Genomic DNA, 14,761 nt, shown 5'->3' with positions numbered 1-14,761 from the left:
CGAGGCATGTATAGATTGCTCTTCCTCGGTCTCCTCGGTGAACTATGTGAGGCACGGTGTTAGTACTTCGTTGAAATTCGGTAGGAAGCATGCTGTGAGTGACGAACGATAAATGTATAATCTATGTTGGTTGATTACGGCCTTTATAAAAAGAATAATTATTCAAGCATTCCACAGTGTCATATACCGCCTCTATCCGCAATGTTTCCCAGATTCCTAAAATAACTGTAGAAGACACCAACTTCAAATATGGTGAAAATAGTTGCAGTGTTAACTGTAATGTGTTGCGAAACTTTCACGTTCCTGGCTTAATTAAACACGTATGCAAATGATTCCTGAACCCTCGTTTGCTCGTCATACGAGGTTGGTATATACAGGGCGCTTCTTTCTTTTTTTTTTTAGCTGCAGCAAATTTTGAAAAAAATTGTTTGTCAGATAACCAAATTCTAACACTTGATCTAAATTACTCGCTGAGGCGGCCATTACTTCCACGAGAAATAAAAATGTTCAATTGAATAATTAACGTAATTAAGTTATGAACTCCTTAATTAATTACAATTTATGAATTATAGCCTCTGAGTTCGCACGGCGTATCCACTTGGAACGAATTCTCCGGACAGCACCAGTTCCGATAAATTAATTTTCAGTGTCCGACGAAATGCATCGGTGTTCCAGTCACTTTTGGGCTTCAGTTCGTTCCAAATGGATGCGCCGAGTGAACTCAGCGGCTATAATTCGTAGGTTAAAATATGTGGCGGGAAGTAATTAATTAAAGATGTTAATTAGTGTAATTACATTAATTTTCAATTTGACATTTTAATTCCTCGTAGAAGTAATGGCCGCCTCATCGAATAATTTAGATCAACTGTTAGAATGCTGCTATCTGCCATGGGCAATATTTTAAAATTTGGTGCAGCTAAAAAAAAGAAGCACCCTTTATATAAAGCACCCTTTTGGTTTCTCCGTTGTCCTCAGTGAACTTGTGTATATTTGGCAAAATAAATAAAGAAAGAAAAGGGCCACGTTATGTATAACGCGTCGGCAAATTTCCAAGTGTGTGGGTTAATTGCAACCTTTGCAATAAAATACGTACGTATAAGCGTTCAGGAAGGTTGCGAGCGTGTTTTATGAATGGCGCAAGAGTTTTGCACGCTGCCCTGGCGCAACAACAAATGCCACCGAGAACAAATTTTAACGAACACGAGGTAAAGCTGCGGCAAAGCTCTGTGCGAGGGTAAATGCGTGCGGATTAAATCCGGCCTTTTAAAAAAAGTTCTAAATAAGTGTCCGAAAGTGTCGTATACGGCCGTTGAGGTGTGCTTCCCAATGTCTCGCGATATAACCGCATATATGGTACACCAAGTTTATTTCTCGTGGAAATAGAGATCATGTAAAGTGCATTTGTAGAGGCGCTTTCATGTTATACTGGGTTACAAGTGTTGCAAATAATCACTATACCCTCGTTGTTGTTGCGTTCTTTTCTCCTATTTTCATGTTTTATATATGAGGGCCGTATAGTTAGATTCTCTGGTGTGCGCCCTAAACAAGACGCCTTATTTGTACTTGTCGAAAAAAGGAAAAGAAAGAAAGGCGTTATGGGCAATGTGTAGGCGAACTTCGAGGTGCGTCGACTAATTACGATATTTTCAGTAACTTACGCATACCAGTGATTCGGAGCGCTATAAGCGCTTTACGATCTGCGCATTCTTATCCCGCAACCATGGGAGAAATGGGAAACGGACGATGTCATATTCGGGCAATGTTTTAAAGTATGTGATTTAATTACAGGCAACTTAAATTCTTATTGCAGCCGCTCTAAAGAAACAGCCTCGCCGGAAACTGGGTTGTGTTTCGGCACGGTGGCGCGAGCCTGCTACCGTTCTTCCCTTCTTACTTCTTTTCTTTTCGAATTTTTTGTTTAACAGCCAGCTAAGCCAGGGCTATTGCGCAGGTTCTGAAAATAGGCAGTTGGAGATAATGCGAAGGCAGAACAGAAAACTCAGTTGCTGCAGGCCATATCGTAACGGTACGGTCTGCGGTATCACGTGGTATGGTTACGACCATACCGCGTAACGTAAGGCATAAAACTATTACGATCTGTTTTTGTTCCAAATCCGCCATTAGCCCTCCGCGATAAGTCAGAATGGATTCGGTCCAGCCCGGTCGGTCGGCTGCCGCGCCCGAGTGGGCGGGTCCCGAGCCATTTTGACCTATCACGGAGGGCAAATGGCGGATTGGGAATAAAAATGGCGTGTTGGCGTCTACGCCGCCGGTCTGCGCTATACTCAAGGGTCTCCCGAGGCAAATAAAGTTATTCGGCTTACAGGGAGCGCCATCACGTAAAGCTATCCCAATTTGTGTCTATTTCATTTCGGCCACTGCGGAAAAACATGTCCGGGCCACAACTACAACAACTACAACGCCTGTCTGTCACGCGACGTCACGAAAACTAGGAAAACTCGCCCATGTGATATGATGTGTACGCACTCATTATTCATGTTTGCACCGAACAAAAGAAAAATAATTATTTCCGATTCTACACCTACGTCACGGCGAATTGAGCAAATCGGCGGATTCGGCAAATTGCACTGGTGCGCCCCGGGCCGCCCCAATGCACCGTTTCATCCAATCATCGCTGCCTCACGGCGCCCCAGTGGGCGCGCCTGTGCGATTTGGCGAATTCCCCATTATTGCGCCGGATTTACGGGACAGCCGCGATTTGCGACTATGGTCGGATACAGCTTAGGTCTGCGGTGAAGCCCCGCCCACGCCCTCATAACCGCCAGCCACAGTTCCTCCGCGAGGCTGCAAATAGTTCGTACTTAAAATGTTCCCTGTTACCTAAATAAGGCGGTAACTACAAAAATAAAATTATTAGCGCGTAATTTTATACGTTTTCACTCGTCTATTGTAGTGGAACGGTGAAAGCCTAAGTCTTTATTGAACTGAAATTAAACACTTGCTTCGCTGCAGCTATTTATTATCAAGTTTCACTTCAGTTGGCATTGAAGTTTCATGAGCAAAACGGGAACTGTACCGCGGACTATTAAGAAGTGAAATGCCCAGACTCCATGCACTTTGTCCATGTATGTTGCACACCTCATCACTTCAAAAACAGCAGATGATACGGAGGTATCAACTACGACGCCATTTTGAAAAGGTAGCGTGACGACGACTTTGTTTGCTTATGTGATTGGCTGGCGGAGTAACACAACCCAGTGCGGTCCGTGTGCCTTGGTTGCCAACTGCTGTTTTTTTTTTAATTTGTATCCTACTATAGCATACAGGAATGTTACATCAAGTGTTACCAATAGAGAGCCTTTGGAAATATCTAGATCAATTATATATTATAAAAGCTCAGTAGTATATTTTACGAAAGACTGAAAAATAGCCAGGATATTAATAATTAGGGCTCTACAATGCCGGGTACATTTTCTGTGACTACTCAAAGGATCAGGAAAGATGGGACGGCCGGGATTGTTTTTGTTATTTAATTGCGAGGTTTTACGTGGCAAAACCAGGATCTGATTATGAGGCACGCCGTAGTGGAGAACTCCAGAAATTTTTACCACCTGGGGTTCTTTAACCTGCACCTAAATCTAAGTACTCTGGTGTTCTCGCATTTCGCCACCATCGAAATGCGACCGCCCCATGGCCGGGATTCAATCCCGTGACCTCGTGCTTAGCAGCCCAAAACCATAGCCACTAAGCAACCACGGCGTCTTGTTTTTGTTATGTATTTTCGGCAAAAGGCGAGACCGACCGGCAAATTATGTAACGGTTTGAGAGAAAATAATCTCTTTGAACCATGAGACTTGAAAAAAAAAAAGATTGTGGAGCCCTAAAGATTGTTTACTCAAACAAAATTATCCACCACAATTAATTGTTTTACCTCTATTTAATCTTCTAGCAAACAGCACCTTGCCACAAAATTAACGAAAAGAAAGTTTTGAAAGAATACTTTCTCAATCTAAGCTGATTTAGGTCTTTCTTTTTATAGCGCTCCTTCAAAATGGCTGTCATAGTCGGTTTATATTTTTTCTTAAACTCGGTCGACGTACTCTTTCGTCTTCATAATGAGAAACAAAACTGCAATTTTTTTTACCGATTCCCCCCCCCCCCCCGCTTCTTATTTTCACTCAGGAGCATAGATGCCTTGGCAGCGTACATTGCTGGTCAAGTTGGTACATATTTGAAGTAACCAACGCCGAGCGCAAATTAGTACACAGACAAGTACGGGCAACGCACGGGCGCTCGAATAGCGTATCATTTCTTTATGCGTACGTACACCAAAAGCTTACTTATTTTCTTCTTTTCTTTTTTAATGTGCTCTTGTTTTCTCATCTTTTCTTCCCGTTACCCCATCCCCCGTGCAGAGTAGCCAACCGGACACTTAATCTGATTAGCCTCTCTGCCTTTCATCTCTTGTTTTCCTTCCTTCCTTCCTTCCTACTTTTTATTTTTCAGTACTCTCTTCATACTTCCGAACAAAGATGCAAAGCACACAATGAAGTTTTACGGTACGAGCGCCGGATTAGCAATTAACGCTCCCGCATCGTAAAAAGTGTGGGTACCCTCCCACCATACAACAACTCAGTTATAAACGTATTTGTAAATGTGGAAAAAAAGCAGCATGAGCTTTTGCCGAAGCGTCTATCACGTAAGGAAATTTGAATGCGAAAGATAAGCGGGTGTCGCGTGCTCTTGTGGAGTTGTCCCGAACTGCGGTCATCGCCAGAGTAGGTATTTTTGCACCTTTTAAGGATGCTCACCGGGTTCACGAGCCCCGGTAGACCTACACGATGGCGTCACGCAAACATACAGCGACATCCTGAGCCACTACAGACTGGTTATGAGGACCTACCCACCCCTGCATCCCAAGCTGACTAGAGAAGAGGCGGTGATCTTCCGCAAACTACAGACCGGCACATTCCCGCACGGCACCCTGCTGCACGCCATGTATCCTGCGAGCTACACTTACAAGTGCGCCTTCTGCTCTGCGCCCGGTACCCTCTACCGCGCGGTATGGGAGTGTGGGCACAGCCCACCGACACCACACATAACCGGACCAACCGTCGAGCAGTGGGAGGCCCAGTTGACAAGCCCGAGCCCTGAAGACCAGCATTCTCTGGGGAGCAGGGCCAAGCTATCGGCTCAGGCCCACGGCATCCTGGACTAGACGCCGCGCACTTCGGACAACTCCACCGGCTGCTCATTTTTACAAATAAAGTTTATTCCTCCTTGCATAGGCGCCGACTCCGTGGAGGGGAGGGGGCTCAGCCCCCCCCCCTCTAACCTAGCGTGTCATTGCCAGAGTTTTGTCGCCCACATCATTTGACGTTTCTTTTGACTTGCTTCGACCTTTTAACTTAAAACTTTATTATGCCTAATAGCTTACCGCATCATTGTTGGCACGGACGTGCACGGATTTTAATTCATACTGTGCTTTATTTCTGCAAATAATGATAATAGAAGAACAAGCGCATTAGAAGTACCAGCGGCGGCTGCCTCATCCGTGTTTTCTCACTTCAACATTGTTCTAAATTTTCACTGTAAACAGCATGCACATACACAATGTATTTAACTATACGCACAGGACAAAGTTTATTACATCTTTAAAGAGAAAGAGCCAATTAACAATTATTTCTAAAGGTATAGATAGCTTATATATGCCTAGAGATAGAATACGTTACTGTATGTTCACCTCGCTTCAAAATGTTTTGCGTGCTTTTTTGACCCTGAGGAAAGCCTGTAGACATTGGTGACCTCTTCGGCAGAGTCTCTTATCAACAGCGTGTAAAATGCACGTGAATGACATCTGTCTCAGTATCGCTTCTCCTTGCAGTAAGCAAAACTAACCACTCATTACAAAAACGCTTCTAATAATCTAGAACATTTATTATGGATGGGAACATCATCACTTGCATGCAGAGAATATACAAGGTGTCCCAATTGGCTATCATGGACCAAGATAAAAAAAAAAGCAATGCGTTACTCGAAGAAAACCTAGTGCATATTGTTTGCACTACAGTGAAGTATCTGCCAGTAATTTTTTTCGTTACTGAGATTTAATTAGGTTATTGTAACTAATTATCTAACTCGAGACGTACTATCATAATTATAAAAATGTCAATGAGGAATTTGTGGACACAGGCAAGGGACATGTAACTGGTATTTTCAGCGAAGTGCTTTTTGCGTACTCATGTTTTCCGACTGATAAATAAACTTTGCGAAATATGGCGAATACCACCTGAGTGCGCTCCCACATGCATCCTCGAACATGCTCCTTGTAAGTTAGCCAGAACGAAATGAAGGAAATAAAGAAAAATATCACCGCCCAAGTACGCCGTACAGATGGTTAACTAGCGAAGTTGAAACGTGCGGCCCGGTGTTTATCACTGGGTTAATCCCGATGGTTCATTAAACGACGGCTTGATATAGGCTGCCGGATCCTCGGTACGCAGTTGCTGCTTGCGATTGGTTGCACGAGCTTGTTCTTGTACCCGCGCTGCAGCATCGGGACGGTGTAGACGAGCTCCTTCCCGGTTCTGCTCGCGGCGTTGTTGATCGAAAGCTGCCTACTCCTCAGGAGTACGTATGACGCGTCGCCTACCCGTGTCGGAGCTGGAGAGAAACTGCTGCGCGCGCGCTTGGCTGCGACGGATAGCAACGACGTCACTACTGGCGCAGCCAATCCGCGCCTCTCTTTCGCTTTTTTCGTGCATTCGCATGTGGTTGTGCCGGAGGAGTTTTCGGCGTACAGGCGAGAGACGGACGGACGAATCGGCTAGCCGTATACAGCTTCGCTGTAAAACATCGTGATCGAGCTAGTGCCTTATCTGCCGCGCCTCGGCCAAAGCAACACGTCGCGTTTGGTGTTAGTTGGAAACAAGCTGTGATAGCTCTTGTCTTAGCGTAGATAAAGTGCACGTATGGGTCTTTTTTTTTTACCACAATACCTATCACCACAAAAGCGAATTGACAACGCCACTGCAAATGTTTAAAGGTGCGCCATTGTTTCGTCCCAGTCGCCATGCAAAAGGTTAAAGTGATCCTTGCCTTGGGAGCTGCAAATGACAACAAGAGGAAGGCCGCAAAAATAATATCAGCATGGAGGTGCGGCGGTAGACCAGACGCTTCAACTATAATCAGGAACGATGAAAACCTGAGACAAACCCGCAGGTTCAAGGAACAGCAGCGCAGGACTCCATCTTTGAGTCCCTAGCCTATGCACGGATGTTCTAGCATTTATGGCCTCAAACCCTCATAGCGCGCGGGGCGTGGCCGCCCTGGTATCGATTTCCAAGTCATCAGTCTGGAGGATTCTAAACGACGGCCTTGCACACGTACCACCTTAACAAGCACCAATGCTTGGGAGATATATAGGGATTTGCAGAATCATCTAGATTCCTTGAACGGAGTCCTCACAAGAGCCGATGAGCCACCGGACTATTTTGCTACATCATGTGCACAGGTGAAGCCAATTTTCACAGAAGCGCCCGGGTAAATTTGCATGATGCACACTACTGGAGTGATTGTTGTGTTCATATAGGAGGTTGTGGCCAAGTACTGCACCAGGGTGGCCAATCCTGCTCTGGTGAGGGAGTGCGTTACCGGTTCTGGTCACCGGGATCAGTTCACACTCCAAGTCTTTTTATGCAATTTTATCAACACGCGGATTTTTCTTTCTTTAAAAATCCGGTGGAAAATTGCGCGGCACCGGGATTCGAACCAAGGGCCTCTTGCATGCGAGGCCGGTGTTCTACCTCTACGCCACCACCGCCACCAATGCATGCTGACTGACCTGGAGAGGCAAAGCCGAAGGGTGGGTCTAAAAATTAATCTGCAGAAAACTAAAGTAATGTTTAACAGTCTCGGAAGAGAAGAGCAGTTTACGATAGGTAGTGAGGCATTGGAAGTGGTAAGGGAATACATCTACTTAGGACAGGTAGTGACTGCGGATCCGGATCATGAGACTGAAATAATCAGAAGAACAAGAATGGGCTGGGGTGCGTTCGGCAGGCATTCTCAGATCATGAACAGCAGGTTGCCATTATCCCTCAAGAGAAAAGTTTATAACAGCTGTGTCTTACCAGTACTCACGTACGGGGCGGAAACCTGGAGGCTTACGAAAAGGGTTCTACTTAAATTGAGGACGACGCAACGAGCTATGGAAAGAAGAATGATAGGTGTTACATTAAGGGATAAGAAAAGAGCAGATTGGGTAAGGGAACAAACGCGAGTTAATGATATCTTAGTTGAAATTAAGAAAAAGAAATGGGCATGGGCAGGACACGTAATGAGGAGGGAAGATAACCGATGGTCATTGAGAGTTACGGAATGGATTTCAAGGGAAAGGAAGCGTAGCAGAGGGCGGCAGAAAGTTAGGTGGGCGGATGAGATTAAGAAGTTTGCAGGGACATGGCCACAATTAGTACATGACCGGAGTAGTTGGAGAAGTATGGGAGAGGCCTTTGCCCTGCAGTGGGCTTAACCAGGCTGATCATGATGATGACGATGATGATGATGATGATGATGATGATTGGAGTGACTAAAATTAACACTTGGTAAAGCGCAATCGGCACCATGCAGTACCAGTGGTCGTTCAATGTGGGGTGCGGAATTTTCGCCGGTGATATATAATCAAGTCCTGTCTTCTTCGATCACACACTGACTGGACAGCATTACGTGGACGAAATCCTTGAAGGAGTGGTGGATGAGTTTCTCAGCGAAGTCCCGCTGTCACGTCTTCCACTACTGTGGTATCATCAAGATGGAGCACTAGCACACAGCGGCGGCCGAGCAGGAAACTGGCTGGATACGACTTTTCATGCGCAATAGATTGGAAGGCTCGGGCCTGTAAATTGGCCGGCTAGCTCACCTGACCTCTCTCCACTCGATTTCTTTCTTTGAGGTTATGTGAAAGATCGTACTTATAAGATCGAGACGTACGTCAGATTAGCTGAAGACAAGGATAACAGATGACTGCCTAGAATTCGAGCGTCGGTCATTAAGAAAGCCACTGAAGATGTGATAAAGCGGACTGAGTACTATGTAGCTATACAGAAGAAACCCTATTCGAACACATCCTCTGGGCAGCAGCTGGTGTTCAACGGCACTTACGAATTCATAGATAATAAGGGCACGCTTAAATCTGATGTATTTTCTTTCTCATCGCTTCTTGTGCGGGCGTCGCGATTGCCAATTCGGCTCATTTAGAAGTGGCTATTTACTTTCTTGAACGCAGGTTTTGCCTTTTTTCAACACGTGGGTCGAATCCCGGTCTGTTTATTTCACTTTTTTTTTTTTTTTGATGGCATGAATCTGTTTTTGCAGTATGTATACACTCTTATGAAAACTAAAACAGTCACTTTAATTTGGCTTTGGTTCGAAGCAAGTTTCTGGTGCTAAATATATATGCGCACGCACTCTGTCGATGCTATACGAGCAAAGGCGGGATTTTGAAACATGCTATGCCTATTACATTACTTTTCGCGCTTCGTGCGTGGTCAGAGCGGCTCTCCGGCCTCGTTATCAAGGGGCTTTTGTTATCAATGTGACCAGTCGGCCTTCAGAGACGGATAATAAGTGTGACTTAGAGAGTAAGGAATAGCTGCAAAGCCGCGAAACCTGCTGTTGATGCTCCTTCCGTACCATTATCAAGCTGATGCGCTGTCTCTTCGAGTTTGCGGCAGGCAATGCATTTGCTTTCAATCAGCTTATTGAGGGCGCTGCTTTATGATGCGGGTGGGAGCGCAGTCACGTGGTATTTTTTATATTTCGTGAGCTTTGCTTGCCAGTCGAAAAATATTGCACGCAATGAGTACGTCGCTGAAAGCACAGCAGTCAGCTGTCATGTGAGGGTACCATACAAATGCCTTAATGACACTTTAATAATTAGAACAGTACTTGTCGAATTAGATAATTAATAGCAATTGTCGAATTGAATTTCAGGAACGAAATAATTATTGGCGGCTACTCCACTGTACTGGAAAGAATATGCACTCGGTTTTGTTCGAGTAATGCAACTGATCTTTTTTGCAGAAAAGTCTTGGTGCATGATAGTCGGGGCACCCTGTATATTTCACTCAGTAACCGAAATGAGGCCAAGCCGGATTCACTCGAAATCAGAATCAACAGCAGTCATGCGCAGGAGCGCTTATATTTGGACTCACAGAAAAAAAAAAAAAAAGAAGACAGAGAGAGGCTGCAGTTTCACCGGAAAGGCGACGCAGTATGAGTAATAGCGGAGGAATTACACGAAGGAATTACAATTACACGAAGGAAGATTACACCACCAAGAGACGCCAGATTCTTGGTGGTGGGAGAGTACTCAGGCTGTGAAATTGAACTTTCTCCTACTGTGAGCTATATATATATATATATATATATATATATATATAGTCTTCGTCGGACAACGAAGGCCGGCCGTCTATCGGCCGAAACGTCAATAAAAACATATGCCCATAACATTCGCCTTTTTTTTCTTTTATGAATGTTATATATATATATATATATATATATATATATATATATATATATATATATATATATATGGGGGTTCGATGTATATATATATATATATATATGGGGGTTCGGAAGGTTTGTCGCCCCCCCCCCCTCCCCTTCCGGCAGAAATGAAAATTTTCCGCCTATGCCTCCTCGTTTAAGGATGCTGGTTTGTACTATACGGCTAACACACGCTGCTGAACTAAAACTGCACCTACATGCGGTGAGAATAACTGTAGTCAAAAACTTCGCGCTGATTCTGACAACCTGGTGAGCACCGAAATATACAGGTTGTTTCAGCAAACACTTTCGAAAATTCTTATAGGTTGCCTGTGGCAGACAGCACAATTCGGGTTCATGAAGTCGTCTACTCGAAGCGGCGCACACTACTTGCAAAAAAATTGAAATCCATAATCGCCTAATCAACAGACATTCACTAATTGAGTTTTTAACTAAGTACCTTACGGCCCATACAAAAGTTTCAAGGTTCAAGCCGTGGAGTTCACAAGGCAGATCCACTTGGAACAAATTCTCAGGATGACATCAGCGTCGAGATATTAATTCCAGAACTTTGCAGAGAAATGCGTTGGCGTTCCATTTACTTTTGCCCTTCAATGCGTAAAACCACGTTTTGTTACAGAAAGGACTACACAAGCGGCTACCTTTCGATAGGTGGGTGTGTTAGACACGTGGCAATGTATCCCGTGTTTTTGTCTGTCTGTCTGTGTTTTCTAGACCACACAGAAGTTTTTAAGAATTGCCTGTGGCGGATAGCGCAATTCTAGTCATTCAGCTGGATTACTCAAAGAGGCCGACATTATTGGCGCGTGTAACGGAAGTGCATAATCTACTGATGAACGAATACCTACTAATTAACTTCAAGTTTTTTACTTTACGGCACATATTGCAATTTACGAATTGGAGCCGGTGAGTTCGCGAGGAATAACCACTTGGAACGAATTTTCAGGATGACACCAGTTCTGACATATTGATTCCCAAAGCGTGCGACGAAATGTGTGGACGTACGTTCCAGTTACTTTTGTGCTTCAATGCATAAAACGGCGGTTTGTTACGACAGTAAGTGGAACAACGTATAGTGCATTTTTACCGCTAGTTTCACGGCGCGTATCTCGAAACCCATGCGATCCTTAGAAATCGTTATAAGTGGACATATACGTCTTGCAAACTCACCAGCTACAATTAGTAAATTGCAATAAAATGCACAACTTGCAATTACAAAGAAAATAATTAAACTTGGTAATTCAGAGAGGGGGGGATGTTGTTAATTAACGGATTATGCATTTTTTTTCTCGTGCTATAAATGTCCGCCGCTTCGAGTAATCCAGTTCGATGGATACAATTATGTCATCTGAAACAGACATTCTTTTTTAAATACTGTATATGGTATTAAAGAAAAATACCCCAAACAGCCAAAACGAGAACGCCGTAAGAAATAATCAGCACCTTTTGCAATAGCATTACATCAAACATGTGCGATTAAATAATCTTGGAAAAGCACGTTATAGGAAAGTACGTGTTCCGTGTATGTATGTATGTATGTATGTATGTATGTATGTATGTATGTATGTATGTATGTATGTATGTATGTATGTATGTATGTATGTATGTATGTATGTATGTATGTATGTATGTATGTATGTATGTATGTGAGAGGCGCGGGAGGAATAATACATCCATCATTTGTAAAACAAATGGCGGACTGATTTTCCCGCACCTGCGCGTGCTTATTAATAGGAGTGCGTGTCAGCCCTCCATTCCCCTAACAAAGGATGGATGTACTACGTGCTTTTCTACATCATATTTACTCACGCGTGTTTGGTGCAGTGCTGTTGTAAAATATGTGCTTTTTTTGTGTGTGTTCTTCCGTTCTCGTTCTGGCGCTTTCTGCTCCCTATATATACTTGTCACGTGCCTGTAATAAACCTTCGGATATGAGACAGCGCTTCTAGATCCCGTCTATTCTGCGTCGGTGCTCAGTGCTACAGCATGATAAGTAGTCCACACCATACACTCCTGCTGGGCTGTTTTAAACAGAACAAGATATATGACGGGCAGAGACAACTTGTTTGCGGGACGAGTGATATATGATATACAAGAAGCAGAAAATTTCCTGAACCTGCGGGCACACTTCCATGAATTTCAAATGTGCTACATGCACATGTGATATATACTGTGCACGACTAGCACAGTGTTGTATACTGTACTGTTTAAATGTCTGCAAGCTAAAACTGTGCCAATATTCCACTTTTTCGTGGAACCAGTATACATTAAATCTTTCGACCCTGCCTGTACGTGCAGGCTTGGTCAAACGTTTTCAGGCCACAGCTTGCGCGAACACGTTGACTTCGTGCCCTATGACACGTATCGGATTATAGAGTCCCAAGGTTTTTGTGAAGAGAGAGAATATAGGGGACACTGTTTCTCACCACCCATAGCTTCCGACTGCCAAAATTACTCCATAAGCCCTGCCACTTGCTTGAGAGTGAATGTTTTCGAACAAGCTGTGGCCTGCGAACATTTGATAGGAGACTGTACATACGCGCATAGGATGCTTCGCCTGTTTAGTATCGCAGACTTCACCATGGTCGCATATTTTCGCGTAATAAAAAGAAAGAAAGAAAGACAGAACGAGTGCGCTTTATGTGATTTTAACAGATAAATAGCTTATAGCTATCTTCGCAATGGCTTGGCTCGGGGATATTTTCTGTTTTTATAAAGGGGTATCTTCTGTGTCAAAAGTTTTTACGCCTTATGCCGTTGTTTATTTATTTTTTCTTTCTCCTGGGGTAGGGCTCTTCATCTATAAATGTTATTTGTAAGTCTAGCACTCGTTATGTCCACTTCTTCCCTTGCGTTCGCGTCTTTTCGCCGCTTATCTCCCTATTTATTATATAGCGTATTCGATTGGACGGCTGACAGCACTCTGGCAGCGCTATACGAACTTTCGTCAGTAACCAAGTTTGCGAGCATAAGAGAGAGAGAGAGACGAAAGGAACGGAAAAGGCACGAAGGTTATAACTAAAACTGAAACATCTGGTTTGCTGCCCTACACTGGGGAACGGGAGAGGGATAAGAAGATAATGAAGGGTGTTGGTTGTGCCGTGGTGATCTCGACAGGCTTTGATCGAAGCCTCACAGTGGTTATACTATACGCGTTTATTCTACAGCTTTCATTGTCTTTCAGCGAGTTAAGGTCACTTTTAGGGCTCTCTGAAACGATCAGGGGCCGTATTTTGAAACGATCACTTTCGGCGAGGCTATCGCCTTGGCCACGCCTTCGCCATCGGCGCACGCTGACTAGGCTGTTTTATCAAAATCGGACGAGCTGATTGGTCGGTTGAGCACTACGTCACCCGATTTTGCTCAACCAGGCAATCAGCGCGCGCCTTACGGCGATAGTATCGCTGAAGTGGGTTGCTCCAGAATACGTCCCCAGTTGTAAATGCACGAACACTGGGTTTTTCCGCGAAGACATTAAGCAATTTTTAAAAGCCGCCTGTGGCAGGCTCCATTATTCTAGCCCTTGAGATGGTCTACCCGAAGAGGCAGACAAAACTTGACTAATCGAAATGCATAAGCCATTGATTAACAAAAATCACTAATTAAGTTTTAGCATTGTAGCCGGGGCGTTCACAAGGCGGATCCACTTGGAACAAATCCACTTGGACACCAGTTTCGAGGCGTCAGTTCTCGAACTTTGCGAAGAAACACATTGGTGGTCCAGTAATTATTGTACTTCGACGCATAAAATGGCGTTTTGTTCAAAAAAGTGAGTGGAACGACAATGCATTTTCAACGCAAGTTTGATGGCGCATATTTCGAACTAAGATGGTGCCATCCACAGAATTCTTTTCAAGTGGATTTGCCCTGCAGTCTCATAGGCTACAATTAGTGAATTGCAGAATCTGCCCAAGTTCCTTAGTTGAAAACTTAATTGGTGAATGTTTGTTAATTAGTTGATTTTGCATTTTGATTTCGTGTGCAATTAATGGGCGCCTCTTCGTGTAGGTCAGCTCAATGAGTAAAATTGTGTGTAATTCGCAGAAACACCCGGTATGTATATGTACACCAAGGAATTAGTACATACGCACTAATTCCTGCCTTCAGCAATATTCAGCAGCTAGCTCTGCGCTGAAAACGAGTCTTGCAATTAGAGTGGTACACTAGTGCCCCTGTTCGCGCTCGTTTTCTTTCTTTTCAGCGTTAAATTGTTGTAGTAGTAGGCGATGCG

At 44.1% G+C, this 14,761-nt stretch overlaps 1 protein-coding gene across 3 annotated transcripts in view; it reads right to left on the bottom strand.

Moving 5' to 3' along the window:
* The window catches only part of por (Protein-serine O-palmitoleoyltransferase por), a 56,719-nt gene that overhangs the window by 39,632 nt on the left and 2,326 nt on the right, over positions 1 to 14,761 (bottom strand). Inside the window, exon 2 of one of the 3 annotated variants that reach the window (XM_075695712.1) lies at positions 5,399 to 5,453. The exons of the other annotated variants lie outside the window; for them this stretch is intronic. The gene's annotated coding sequence lies outside the window, so the exon portion shown is untranslated. The remainder of the gene's footprint in view (positions 1 to 5,398; positions 5,454 to 14,761) is intronic. 3 annotated transcript variants of the gene reach the window in all.

Source organism: Dermacentor variabilis, chromosome 6, assembly GCF_050947875.1.
Source record: "Dermacentor variabilis isolate Ectoservices chromosome 6, ASM5094787v1, whole genome shotgun sequence".
Classification (NCBI taxonomy): domain Eukaryota; kingdom Metazoa; phylum Arthropoda; class Arachnida; order Ixodida; family Ixodidae; genus Dermacentor; species Dermacentor variabilis.
Note: the sequence above shows the minus strand (reverse complement) of the source record. Positions and strands in the feature narration are given on the sequence as shown.